The sequence below is a fragment of the Lutra lutra genome, chromosome 14 (assembly GCF_902655055.1).
Source record: "Lutra lutra chromosome 14, mLutLut1.2, whole genome shotgun sequence".
Lineage (NCBI taxonomy): Eukaryota > Metazoa > Chordata > Mammalia > Carnivora > Mustelidae > Lutra > Lutra lutra.
The window spans coordinates 23,880,025-23,885,763 of NC_062291.1; positions in this window are offsets into that span (position 1 = coordinate 23,880,025).

Consider the following 5,739-nt stretch of genomic DNA (forward strand, 5'->3'; position numbering starts at 1 on the left):
GACCTCAAGTAGGCAGAAAGGCAGGCAGGGAGAGAGGAGGAAGCAGGCTCCCTGCTGAGCAGAGAGCCCGATGCGGGGCTCGATCCCAGGAACCTTAGAGCATGACCTGAGCTGAAGGCAGAGGCTTTAACCCACTGAGCCACCCAGGTGCCCCCATCTCCTCTTAATAAACAATTATTTCTCATGTTTTGCTTTTATACACAATGTCGCTGTAAGTTTTGCTATGTGTCTCTCCATTTGCTCGTGTGCAAGGTTTCTGGGTTGGTGTTTTTTGGCTTTTGTTTTGTTTTTGGCAGATCCATTCCTTGTCCTTTTCCTGCTCCGCTCTGCTTTCTCAGGAACTTGACCCACGTAGGTTTTCTGGCTCAGCCTCCTGGGTCTTCTGCCTGCTTTCTGGGTGTAGCACTGGTGAGAGAGTGGGAAGGGAGGGAAAAGAAGTGAGAATGATTGTCGCCCTCTTGCTCAGACTGGGTCCCTTCTGTTCCTGCAACTCCCATTGTCCATGTTGCCCAGGTTCTTGCTTCTGCCCAGAGCCTCACTAACTCCTGGTCTTCAGTAGTCCCTACTGTTGGTGGTAGTGGTTTCTCAAGTGGCCTGTCCCTGGCTGCCTTACTGCTCTTTGACTTCTCAAGGCTTTCAATCCCCAGGTAACCAATTACTTAGATTTAATTCCTCCTGTTTCAGTACTTGGAGTAAATTTTGTTTTCCTTTTACATCCTAATATGTAGGTTGTGCATGTCTTGTCTTCAAATTGGTCTCAAAAGTAGGTGCACCCATTTCTATTAACAACAGTGTATGTGTTCCCATTGTTACAATCTTAACCAGTATTAAATTTTTAAATTTTGCTAATCTAATTGGTTTGAAATAATATTTCCCTGGAGTTTTAGTTTCCTTCTCTTGAGACTCAGGGTCTTTCTATATAGATCATTGAGACTTTATTTTTGGTGGATTGTTTGTTTGCCTATTTTTAGATTGTCGGGTTCTTATTGATTTATAGGAGTTGCTTATGTTGACATGCTAATTCTTTGTTGGTTGTGCATGTGCCAAATATCTTCTCCCGTTCTTTGTCCCATCTTGCCATTTTTCAGTGGATGGGTTTTTTTTTTTTTTTTTCATAGAAGTTTCTAATTTTAAGGTGGTTCTCACAAAGTTGTAATGTTTTTCTGAGCTGCATGGAACATCACTGATAAGACAAGATCCACCTTGAAAAAAAAAGATAGAAAGAAAAAAAAAAGACAAGATCTACCAATCATGAGCTAAGTTGTATGACCAGATGACTTGTACTTGTCAAACTTCTACAACCCAAATCCCCCAGACCAGACAGGGCATCAAGAACCACACGGTGTTTCCCTTTAGACTAGATGGATGGACTTGAGAGAGGAGGTTTGAGGGCGTATTTGCTGCAGACCCTAGTTGGAGCCTGGAGAATTCAGGCTTCACTGGGGCACCTCCCAAGCTTTTCTAGCTTGACTGTACTTCAGACTCAGTTGCACACAAGCCTAGTTTCTTTTAGTGACACTGAGCCTGGCTTAGAAAGTTTACTGGAGGGGGCAAGTCCCTGCAGTGTAACCAGCAAGGTTCAATGTAGCCAACTGGCACCTAAGAGCCATGCTGGGTTGGAACAGACAACACACAGGCAACGTGGAGCCGGAGCCTTGCGCTCCCCCAGAAGCAGAGAAATCCAAGCTCGACGACTCAGCAGGCTGAGGAAAATGAGCTCAGGATCAGCCTCGCACTTCCCGGGCCCCACAGGCCCACACATTTATCTCTCCACTGGCAATGGCAACCTCTCGCACAAACCCACTGTGAGGACAGACTCCCCAGAATAAAAGTCAGGAGCTCTTATGATACTTGTATTTTAGAATAGTTATTACTCGCATATGGTATTTTAATAATTCAAACAGTATAACAAAAAGTACACAAAGTTTTGCTTCTTAGCTTCATATGGGGGTTGCGACATCTCACACCCCTCACCACTCCTTTCCCCAAACATTTCAAGCAAAAATGAATGTATGTTATTACATTTCCCTGTTCTTACACAAAGATAGAATGAATGTTAGGCAGGTTTTTTTTTTTTTTAAAGATTTTATTTATTTATTTGACAGAGAGAGATCACAAGTAGATGGAGAGGCAGGCAGAGAGAGAGAGGGAAGCAGGCTTCCTGCTGAGCAGAGAGCCCGATGCGGGACTCGATCCCAGGACCCCGAGATCATGACCTGAGCCGAAGGCAGCGGCCCAACCCACTGAGCCACCCAGGCGCCCACTTTAGGCAGGTTTTTTTACACAACAGATCTGTTACACAACAGAGCTAAGAGGTTTGGATCAAGAATTTTTATTTTATTTATTTATATTTTTTAAGGTTTTATTTATGTGAGAGAGAGAGAGCATAAGTGGGAGGAAGGGTAAAGGGAGAAGGAGAAACAGATTCCCTGCTGAGTGTGGAGCCCCATGTGGGACTTGATCCCAAGACTCTGGGATCGTGACCTCAGCTGAAGTCAGATGCTTAACTGACTGAGCCACTCAGACACTCCTTGATCAAGAATTTTCAATTAGATTTTAATTTAATTAGATATTCCCTACAAATTGATTATGTCATTTTGATAAGTTTTTCCTTACCTTATCTCCTACCATGATTTTTTTTTTCTCTGACCACAATTTAAAAAATCTGTGGTCAGCCACCACTCCACAGGTGATTTTTTTTTCTTTTTTAATATTTCAGAATCAGAAAAAAAGGTTGTATGTTGTGTTTATTAACAAAAATTTGGGGAATAAATACACAAAGAAGAAAATAAAATTTAAGAGTAATTCTACTACCCAGTTGTCACTATTTAAGTCACTAAGTGTTTAGGAACCAATATTTTATAATAGATACATTACATGTCCAATAAAACACAAACAGGATTGGGTGCCTGAGTGGCTCAGGGGATTAAAGCCTCTGCCTTCGGCTCAGGTCATGATCTCAGGGTCCTGGAATCAAGCCCCACATATGGCTCTCAGCTCAGCGGGGAGCCTGCTTCCTCCTCTCTCTCTCTCTGCTTCTCTGCCTACTTGTGATCTCTGTCTGTCAAATAAATAAAAATCTTAACAAAAACACAAACAAAGGATTAACATATACCTTATTTATTTATTAAAAGATTTTATTTCTTTATTTGTCAGAGAGACGGCATAAGCAGGGGGAGAGGCAGGCAGAGGGAGACTTGATTCCAAGACCCTGGGATCATGACCTGAGCCAAAGACAAACACTTAACCAACTGAGGCACTCAGGCATCCCAGGATTAACATATACTTTAAAGTGTAAAGTGGAAAAACATCCATCAGTACTTGTTTATCTATCTTTAAATCATAAAGTTCAAAATTTTCAAGTTCATTAGTGATAACAATGTATTGTGTTGATGTATGTGTTAACTTGATCTCTACTTTTTAATTTTTTCTCTATATATTCTCTCTATAGACGGTATTTTTTTAAAAGAAGTCTTAAACAGAGGCACGTACTGATTCTGTAAAGAATTATATCCCCTTTCTATTCAAAGCATTCCAACAGGTATTTATTCACTACTTGAGTTTTAGTTGTAATTCCTTACCTTTACATACAGTATCCCAGTTTGCAAGTCTTGTCTGTTCTTCTGAACATCCCTTTGAGGCAAGTAGTGCCATTCTCATTGGCTGGCTGAAGAGACAGCATCGTGGAGGTTAATGCTTAGTCCAAGGCCATGTAGCTAGTTAGGTAAGAGAGTTGGGTTGGAGGTTTGGACCCCAAGTCTAGTTTGAATTCCATCAGACCATTGTGGGGACAGAAGAAGAAACACCCTACATTCCCAGACCTCTTTAGGTTTATAATGTAGTTGATGAGACACGTGGCAAAACCATTCGACACACAGAGAAGAAAACACAGTCTATGAGAGGTAAACATGGTCACCCTCCTTAGACCCTATGCATGTTCCACTTAGCCTGTTTCCACCTCTTCCCCCTGTTGCTTTGGCTGGTCTTCAGGCATCTGTGGCACCTGCCTAGACCTCGAAGGTCTTTGAAGAGAGCTCTTGATGAGAAGTTAGAACTTGTACTGAGTTAAAGGCAAGGCAGAAGATGTGCTTTTCCCTCGTCATGGAGATATTTCACTGACAAGTGAGAATTATACCTTCATTGTATTTTTCCTGTGGCTTAAAATATTTTTCACATATCCATTCAATGTCTTCAGTCATTTACTCATTCATGGTTGAATTTAACAGGCATCACTGGGTACCCAGTATGTCCTCAGTGTAAGACACCCTGTTAGCCCTAGAGGAGGACAGATAAATAAAACATGACTTATCCCCTAAAGGAGCTCTGTTTCCACATGATTCTTGTGGTTACTCAGGCAACAGACTTCAATAGATAGAGAACATGCAATCCACGCTTCCAACCTAGACACAACTGGGGGACAGCTCTGTAAAGGTATCTCTTAGCTAAAGCACAGGTCAGCAGGTTTTCATCTCTTTTTGATGCCATAATCACTCTTGTGAAAACCAGGTCTCTTTTCTGGGACCAGGATTGAAGATAATGGTGTCCCACATGGGGGTGTAAAAGACAAACCATTTGGGGCACAGAAAATAAATATTTTGATGTATACTTATAACATTTCTTTTACTGGGAATATGTTTTATATGATCTCAGATGTGTTAGTATTATACACAATAGCTCACACACATACTTTGTAAATCAATAAATACACTTATGTGCTCAGTAGTATTTTATTGATGGGGTCGGCAATCAAGAATTTGGAGTCGGTGCTCTAAAGCCGCAGCTACACTGCTTCTCCTTCCTGCTGAAAGGCTCCTTTGGGAAGCTTTCCAACATCATTGACTTGGGATTTGGCCTGATGGCTGAGAAGAATTATACAAGGTTTCTAGAGTATAGAGTTCAAGTAAGTTCCTACAGACAGTGCCAGACTGTGTCTCTAACACAAACAGAGGAGGGATAGATTTCTTCTTCCCTCAATAAACTCTTCGTTCCTGTCAGGATCCTGAGCTTTAAGAACATGCTTTTTCCTCTCACACTTGGAGTATCCACTTTGTTTGTTGTTGGGGCTTCCGTAGTTGCTTTTCACCTATTTTCCCAAAGAAGTGCCCGTCATTCCTCATTCTCACCTAGCTGGAGTTGGAGGAAAATCAGTTGGAGTCCCGAGTTCCCATTTCTTCGATTGCCAGGCACGTACATTTGGTAACAGATGTCCAGCAGGGCCCCGCATGTGTCAATTCCAGAGCATTCTACCAGCTTCACAGACAAGTGTAAATTCTCATTAACCCAGTGTCTGCACACGGAACGCTCGCCTGCTTTCTGGCCTGGGCATCCTTTCTGCTGTACCGCTGGGGATTTCTGGACTGTAGATTAGTTTTTGCTTTTATCTAAGGGTTCTGTTTTCTTCTTTCTCCATCCTACCTCTGCTTGCATCTTGTTTATCATTGAAATCATTGATAGCTTATGCAAAATATAGGTTATGTTTCACTAAAAGGATTACCAGTCTGTGATAATTCAAAAAGTACTTAGGGGATGTGGATTGTGATTGTTTGAATTGCAGAAAAATCTTTAAAGACAGATTCTTTTTTATCTTCTTGACAGATGATCAGTTTGATAATTTCAATTTTGTGTGTTCCAGAAGCCCGTCTGTAACATAATATGAATTTTACTCTGGAGTATCCTTTTCCTCTGGTTCTAGTGTTTACAAAAGTCCTTGCATAGAATATCTGTGTTTTGAGATGGAAT